A 9,333-nucleotide genomic window follows, 5' to 3' on the forward strand; every position below is an offset into this window, starting at 1 on the left:
CTAACATCAGCTACAATATCCCTAGTACCATGACCCCTTCTAAACCCAGCCTGGACTTCTGGTAGTTCTCTGTTGATGTGCTGTTCCAGTCATTTTTGAATAATCTTCAGAAAAATCTTGCTTTCATGTGAAATCAGTGAGATTGTTCTGTAGTTTCCACATTGTGTTGTGTCGCCTTCCTTTTGGATAGGAACAAATATCGACCTCTTCCAGCCAGTTGGCCAAGTGGTTGTTCTCCAGATTTCTTGGCACCATTTAGTGAGCACATCCCGGGCAGCATCTGTTAACTGAAATATGTCAAAATGTACTCTATTTCTACGCTTCTTGTTTGGTTGTTAATCCTGTAGACTTTAGTGACTATTGTTCATGCTTTGATTAAAAATGAGCAGCCAGGAAATCAAGGAACATATTGCGATAGGAAAGTCTCCTGTTAGGGATTTCTCTAAAGTGCTCAAGAGCAATGGTGTCTCTCTGGAGACTAAGGTGTGCCTGATACAGGCCATGGTCTTTGTAATCACTTGTTATATATCAGAGAGTTGGACAATGACTACGGAGGATAGAAGGAGAATTGATGCCTTTGAACTGTGGTGCTGGAGAAGAGTATTGAGGGTACCAAGAACTGCCAAGAAAAACAAACAGATTCATCCTGGAGAGGGTTAAACCAGGCTGCTCCTTGGAGGCAAGGATTCTGAGGTTTCATCTGACATACTTTGGACATGTTGCAAGGAGAGACAGGTCCTTGGAGAGGGACATCATGCTTGGTAGGGTGGAGGGACAGTGCAGGAGGGGAAGACACTCTATGAGGTGGATCGATTCAGTGACTGGGGTAATGAGGATGGGTGTGTCAAAGGCAATGTAATTGGCACAGGATAGAGCAGGATTTAGGGCTGTTGTACATAGGGTCGCTATGAGTTGCAAACGACTCAACGGCACATAACAATAACAACAACATAATAACTAGTCATCATTCTGTATTAATTTTATGTGTATTGTCATAAGAGATCTTACATTCAAGGAGAAACATAACTAGATAATAAAGATAATGATACCTGGAAACAAGATTTGCTACCATGCTTAATAACCATGAGTTCTCTTAATAAATTTTGCAATCCAACTAGCAATGAATATGAATATTTGCTTAGATTTCTAAAATTAAGCAAGTTTAGTTTTTAAAAACTTTTCATAATCAGAGTATAGTGGAACTTAAATGGAGTTTTTATCATTTTCCTAATAAATACAAAGTATTAAATAGTTTGACATTTGTTATTTTTGCAGCCATGGACCTCTAAAATACTATAGAGTACTGTGTTGTTTTTTTCAAATAATTTGTCCATATTAATTAGGTTCTTTGTTTTTGTGGAAGTACTTAATATATTCTGGATGTTGGTACTTTATAAAAGGTGTTTGGAACTTACAATATTGAAGATTTCATTATCTTTACAGTCCTTAAAACAGTGGTGTTTAAGTTTATAAAATGTAATGAATAATTTTGTCTTTTATTACTTCGCTTCAATTAGCACTAAAAAACTGTTCTTTAAAATAATGTTGAACATTTTATCTCTAATGTTTTATAGTAGATATTGTAAATTTATATGTGTGGAATTACATAACCCCATTCAAGTTATTTTTATATGGTATAAGTTCTTTTTTTTTCATTATCATAATTTTGTTACAATATTTGTCCAATATTTTTCAGAATCCCATGTAGATGCACAATTATCCTGGTAACTTTTTTGAAACTGCTAATTGTATCATTACATTCAATAAATTGTATAAAAAAACCAATCATTATTTATTTATCTAAATTATTCCATCTATTTGTATTTGTACCTATCTTCCTTAATAAATATAAAAAAACTTGATGATTTTACACTGTCTTGCAAATAAATATGTGTTATCAAATTTTGATCTCTTTCAAAATCTCCTTATAATTTAAGATATAAGTTTTACACTGGTGAATTATTCAAGAAGGTTCTAGTCACTGACTTTAAGTGTTAACTTCACGCTTGGTAGAGTTATTAACTGTCAACAATTAACAATGATTCATATGAACCCAATCAAACAACAAATCTTTAGGATGCCCCATTTTTCACCATCCATAAAATACCTGACTTAAATGAGACCACTGTTTTAGTTTATGGTGTTAATCTATCATGTGGGAGAACTTCTTCTCTTTCTGTGACACCCTACCTTTCCCAACATGATGTCTTTTTCCAAGGATTGCCCTTTATAGCAGTATGTCCAAAGTAGGTGCGACAAAATTTCATCTATGGTGCACACTAGTTCCACTTCTTCTACAATTATGCAAATATTCTGTGTTTGTGGCCCACCAAGTGGAATTGGATATATTCGTGTTAATGTAAGTAAAATATAAAAGTATTTTTGAGTGGGAATATGAAAATAATGGTGTAGACTGTTGAAGAAATAATTGGTCAAGTTTGTAATCTTGTTGCTGCTTGTTGTTGTTAAGTGTCATCGAGTCATTTGTGACTCATTGCAACCCTATCTACAAGAGCTCTAAGCCATGCTCTATCTTGTGCCAACCTCACTGTCTCTACAAATCTACACCAATTATCCCAATCACAGAGTCAATCCATCTCACTGAGGGTCTTCCTCTCTTACACCATCTCTCCCATACATCATGTTCCTCTCCAAGTACTGGTCCCACTTTGCAACATATCAAAAGAACATGGAAAACTTCAAAAACTAAAAAATAAAAACACTCTTAGACCTAGTTGGCCAATTTAGTAGTGGCAGAAGAGAAGATCAATATATAAATATCAGTAGAATTTCTCCGCCACCACGAAGAAATCATGGGAAAGTAAAATAAGAAAACACTACCATTTACTGTAGTAAAGTAAGGACTTTATCTTTCAATATAACTTCTGTATCCTTTATTTGATGTTGCTATGTGGGTGGGACTAGGTGAATAGGTGTGTGAACCTATCCACAAGGAGATTTGCTATCTAACATTCTGGAAGGAGATAAGCCAGTCTCTACAATCTACAATCTACAATCTACAATCTACAAGAGGATTAGCTACTCTAGAGAATAAATTAAAGAGGTCTAGCTACAGAGACAAATCTTTCTCTGCACCAAAAAGGAAAGAGACATTCCCAATCTTAGAGAAGTCAGGAAAATGTAAGACACACTTTGAGATGGCAGCAACAGCAACCATGGCTGAATGGAGAATTGACCTAACATGGGACTTTGGCAATGGTAAAGGTGTTGGAGAGCCAGTATTGGCAGGACTGAGAACTTTGTTGGCCAATTGCAGAGAGCCAATACTGACAGGATCGAGAACTGTGTTGAACAATTGAGGACAGCCAATATTGGCAGTAATTTTTGGATAATCTTCATCAGGTTTTTGATTCTGTGTAATATAAATGATATTGCTCGATACCTTCTACTCTTGTCCAGTCACCCTTCTATGAAGTGGAACAAATATGAATGTCTTTCAGTCAAAGGGCCAGGTAGTTGTCCTCCAGGTTGACACAACGTGATAAGTATGTCCAGGGCATCATCTCTTGGTTGAAGTATGTCAGCTGATATTCCATCAATTCCTAGGTCCTTGCCCTTTGTGAACTCCTTCACCGCACCTTTTTCTCTTTCATCACTGTTGTCTCTTTATAATATGTTGTTTCATGAAATTCTTCTGTGTCCACCGATCTGTTTTTGTACAGTGACTCCCTAGCCCCTGCCATTTCTTTTAATGCTTCCTGGATCATTCAATATTCTGCTCATGTTGTCATCTACCACAGAGTTAGAACTGACCCATAGTTAATCCTTAGTGGATTTTCAGAGTCAATTAGTCTCTTGGGAAGTGATTGCCAATCCTTTTACTTCAGAGAAGGATGCAGCCTTGCACAACTTCAGTGTTAGAGTATAGCTTGTTGCCACGAGGCCACCAGAACGCATAGCATTCTTTTATTCTTTTTTTTTATTTCCATTCATTCATTGTTGCAATTTTCTCCCCTTCCAACCCTCCCCCCCACCAGTACATTCCCCTTTTAGAAAAGTAAAGAAAAATTCTTTCATTGTTTTAAAATACCTCCCCCAAGTCCACTCTACTATCAGCCTTAGCCCTGGACTCCCATCATGATAAAAATACCTAATCACATATCTCATTTAAACAGTTTTCTCCCTAATCAGTTTCAATTCAGTATACATTATTTACCCTCATCTTTCTCAGTCTCCCCCCAACCCCAATGTCAGTCCTATTTTGCAACAACGGCACCAAGCAGTAGCTGTCCTTTTGTGACTGAGGTATTTCACTCAGCATAATGTCCTCGAGGGTCACCCATTTTATGATATTGCATGAGTTCCTTGTTTTTGGTGTAGTGTAGCATTCATTCCATTGTGAGAATATACCAGAGCTTCTCTAGCCATTCGTTTTTTGATGGGCACTTATATTGTTTTCAACTCCTTGCTATTGTGAACAAAGCCACGATAAACATGGGTGTGCTTGGGTGTCAGTTATGGTCTCTTTGGGGTATACATTCCCAGTAGTGGAATTTCTGGGTCAAACGGTATCTCTATTTGAAACTTCTGGAGAAAGCTCTATACTGCCTTCCATAGAGGCTGCACCATTTTACACTTCCACCAACAGTGAATAAGGGTTCCAGTTTCTCCTCAGCCTCACCAGCATTTGTTGCTGTTCTGATAAATTTTGCTTTTCTGACTGGGGTGAGAAGATATCTCATAGTTGTTTTGATTTGTATCTCGCTTAGAGGTAGGGATTTGGAACATTTCTTCATGTGCTTGTTAGCCATCTGAATGTCTTCTTTGGTGAATTTGTTCATATCCTGTGGCCATTTTTCAATTGCATTCTGTACATTCTTGTTGTGGTGAAGAACGCATAGCATTCTTTTGCCTTACTGGAACTTTAGTGCAATATTCAGAGTCTGTACTGCTCTCTTTTCTCAGGCTTTTCTTAACTCCTCTGTCTTTGTGATGACCTCTTTCTTTTCCATGAATGACATTCTTTTTGTTTGTTTGATTGATTAATAATACATATTTATTAAAATGTATTTTAATTTCCAAAGCTTAAGACCACCCCCCCCCATCTAGTCCATGAAGCTATTACAATATACAAGGATCCCTGTGGCATGGTGTTGGTCTGCTGACCACAAGTGGGCAGGCTGAGTCCACCAGCCACTCCTTAGGATGCAGGTATTTTCTTAAAGACTTAGAACCTCAGAAACCTGATGGAGGATCAACAGAGTAAAGATCACTAGGTCTGTGTACGACAATATTACGCTGGGTGACTCAGACAAGTGTTTTTTCGTATCTCTTTTCCTGTAAGGTGAAGAGACTTCGTTCTCAGAAGAGTTCCATCAATTATAAAAATGTAACAACTTTTGTTTGACTACCTATTGCAGCTTCAGTCAATACTCTGTGTGGCTTAATCAGCAGTTTAAGTGAATGAATCATGTTTTACCAACAGTTAGATCACTGTGGGTGCACAGTGATAGGGAACATTATTAAACACTCAATATTGTTAAATGGGTTTGTCTGTTCTGTATTAAAGCTGCAAAGAGCTTTCCAGCCATGTAGGGCCATGACTCTTCCACCTGCAGACAGTACCAGCTGCTGGAAGGAACTCAATCCATGCAGACTAAATCAGGAGCCCTGGAAGGAACTCAATCCATCCAGAATAAATCAGGAGCCCTGATGAAAACAGCCCTTCAGTTCTGCCTTTCATGTGTTGTCTTTCACCCTCTCCCCAGGAAAGGAAAACAGATCTCAGCAGATTCTATGATGAATCATAAATAAAGTGAAATAATTTCATAGTAAATTTTGTCTTGAGCTATTGTGCAAAATTGTGAGCCGAGTGCTTAAGTTGGGGGGGAGGAGTGATTACTTAGTGTAATTACATGATTCATAGAGGAGACATGCATTCCAAAGGTAGAAATATGAGAAAGAGGAGTCAGCTTAATCTCTGCCACCCACAGACAGAAGAGACTGCAAAATCCCAAGAAAGATGGCACTTTAAGGCACAAAAAAGCACAGAGTATCTAGGTTCCCTTCCCTTCGTGTAGAACCCACATCACTGTCTTGATTTTTAGAGGATTTGCATCTCAGTGGAACAAGGATTCAGCAACCCTGCCATAGGTTCTGTTCCCCTCTCCCCCTTCTGGTTATAATAGCCTTCTTTATTTTTAAATTATTATTAAATTTTATTAGTTTTAATGAACATTTACAGAGATTTTGGGTTTTCATTCCTTCATTGTTGCACTGTTTTCTCTACCCTCCTCCCCAGTTCATTCTTCTTCCCTCCCCCTGAATGTCTGTTTTAATTGCCCAATTGCCACAGTGCTTGTCAAAGCCAGTTCTGATTAATCTCCTTTGTCAGTGTGCATTCCCTATCCCTCCTTCCTGAGAGAGACTTCACCCTGATTCAATAAGGAAAAGGGGATGGTGTATTCTCTTAGCTACTTCCTGCTGAAAAGCGACGTTGTGGGTTTCTGGGTGAAGATCTTCTCTCACTACTCTAATGGGCCCATTTGGCAGTAGGAAACACATAGACTACTATGGAGATTTATTTTTGGAATTTAGATACACTGTTATTAATTGTGCTTAGCCGTACATGTTCATATCCTTGAAGATGTATCATGGAGGTGTTGCAACCTAGAAGACACAAATTTAACTAACAAGTTAGAAGTACATGAGTCAAAAATTAATAAGCAATAATATTCCGAGTAGAGGTTCTAGTATTGGCACAAACCAAGTTACAGAGGGAAGGTAGTTCTTACAATAAAAGGCTATAATAGCCTTCTTAAGGCACAAAAAGGCCTGACCTCGACCCTGTGTAGACTTGCTGAGGAAGGAGGTAGTTGCAACAGTCTCTGAACCCCAGGCAGCAAGAGTTGACGTCAACTGGGAGCTTCTGGAACCAAGGATCAAAGTGCGGATCCACTTGTCAGAAGAAAAAGATGAGGGACCAGAAGTGCAGTGTCTGGAGAAAAAAGGAGTGCCAGCCCCTCAACCCCTTGGTTCCTGCTAGTCCTGATAACTAAATGATGCTGAGAAGTGGGTAGGCGAGGTAATAGCCCACAGCTGAGCCCAGGGCCACACCGAGGAAAATCCAGGTGTTGTAGGACATGACAGCCAGCATCATGAAGTAGGCCGAAGACCACCTGAGCGATGTGGATTAGCGGCTGGCCAAAGTGACACAGGAACCACCTGAGAAGCGACCTGTTAACTGGGGGGGGGGGAAGGGGGGGAGATTCTGAGCCTGTTGACTCCCAGTCTGTGTCCTTGGTGAGCTGCTGGTTGGTGGGGGATGTCAGACTCTCCAGGGTCTGGTGGAGCAGCTTGACTTTACCGACCTTGATGCCTTCATATAACACAGCCAGGAGCCGGACTACCACCACTGAGAGGGCCATACCTGCCGAAGAGGCTGAGTTCAGAGACTTATTGGAGACGTTTCCCTCCAGGAGCCGCCCCGGCTTCCTCTGAATCCACTCCATCTGCTTCTCTTTGGCACCTTCTTCTCAACCCTTGTTCAGCTCTGAACTTGATTATCTTTTTGCCCCTCCAGACCTTTCTTGGTGAGGCTGGCCTGCTGGGTGTGGCTCTTAGATCGGGAGAAGCTGCCTGGGAAAGCTAGGACTTCTGCTTTACACCCTGCACTACCACCTATCCCACCCCTTCGAGGGTCTGCATATATCTCTGTTGTGACCTCTTACTAAGGGAAGAGTATGTACAGCAAGGTCCTGTTTATGTCTAAATACGTGAAAACTGGTGGCTTAGTCCATAGGGAGTCGTACTGTTAACCTAAACGTGATGCTTCTCTGGCGGCTCAAATCCACCAGCAGCTCCAATGGAGAAAGCTGGGCACTCTCTCCTATGTGATTTACAGCCTCTGAAAACACACTGGAAGGTCAGCCAGGAGTCAGTTCTGACTTGAATGCAATGATGAACTTTTTTGTTGACACACTGGTTATCTCAGCAAAGTTGAATACATATTTTCTTCTCATCTAATTTCCTAAAATTTTGTTATTACTTTTATAATAGGAAACCCCCAGTTATTTTATAGAAATCATTAACTGCTTACTAGAGCCTCTGTGTAAAAGGAATCACTAATTACTACTTTTATTGTATAAGTTGTTGTTGTTCTTAAGTGCTGTCGAGTCGCAGGCGACTCATAGCGACCCTATAAAGGAGAGTCCTCGACTCTAGGGTGCCTTTCATCCTCTCTCCCAGTTCATAGGCTTTCCGGAGGCAAGCTATTATGGAAGCAGATGCCACTCCTCCTTCATGTAGGGCTGTGGATGCTCCAGAAATCAAACAAAAGCACAACCTTATCTGAGAAGATGAAATGCATCGCCATGGTGAGCTCGCTCTGAGGGCCGAGGCCAGTCCACTCGCTCGCGTCCCCTCCCATGAATGACATTCTTGATATCCTCCTAAAGTCTAAAGTTCCTCTAATCTTTGGTCATTATTACTTAAGGAGTCAAAACTATTCCTGAGTTCTACATGTGTTGCTTCTATGTGTGTCACATCTACAGCATGTATCTAGTCAATTCACTAGATAATTGCCTTAAGCATTTCTTAATGGGTCCTGGACTGGTTGGTCTCTTGCCTGAAGCACTTACTATGGCATCACTGCTTGAATATGTATATATTATATATATACTTTCATAACATAGATTTTAAAATTTGCAGTATAATGGTTTATTTGTTGTTGCTGTTATGTGCCATTGAATTACTGGTGCCTCATAAGAACCCTATGTACAAGCGCCCTACACACAGCTCTATCCTGTGCCAAACTCATTGTCTTTGACACACCTACTTCCATTAGCCCAATCACTGAATCAATCCATTTCATCGAGGGTCTTCCTCTCTTGTGCCATCCCTCCACTCTCCCAAACATGATGTCTGTCTCTATGAACTGGTCCCTCCTTTAAAACATACCCAAATTATGTCATATGAAGCTTCAGAATCCTTGCCTCCAAGGAGCATACTGGCTTCACCCTCTCCAGGAAAAACCTGTTTGTTCTAGCGATCCATGGTATATTCAACACTCTTCTCCAGCACCACAGATCAAATGCATCTTTCTATCATCCCTAGTCACTGTCCAATTGTGAAGACTATAGCCCAGATCAGGTGCACCTTACTCTCCAGCCTGAAGATTTTGCTCTTCAGTACCCTGGAGATGTCCCTGACACCTGACTTTCTCAATGCAATTTCTCTCTTGCTTTTCTGGCTTCTGGTACCAAGAGTGTTGACTGTGGAGCCAAGTAAAGTAAAACTGTTAACTATCTCAATCCCTTCACCATCCATACTGATGCTCCCAATTGGCCCAGGGGTGAGAATGTTTATTTTATT

The 9,333-nt window shown here is 40.2% G+C and overlaps 1 pseudogene; it reads right to left on the bottom strand.

The window, feature by feature from the left end:
- Positions 1-7,015: 7,015 nt before the first annotated feature.
- LOC102876600 lies at positions 7,016-8,335 on the bottom strand (annotated as a pseudogene).
- Positions 8,336-9,333: the final 998 nt, after the last annotated feature.

Source organism: Elephantulus edwardii, unplaced genomic scaffold (genome assembly GCF_000299155.1).
Source record: "Elephantulus edwardii isolate Elephantulus edwardi_28Jun2011 unplaced genomic scaffold, EleEdw1.0 scaffold00067, whole genome shotgun sequence".
Classification (NCBI taxonomy): domain Eukaryota; kingdom Metazoa; phylum Chordata; class Mammalia; order Macroscelidea; family Macroscelididae; genus Elephantulus; species Elephantulus edwardii.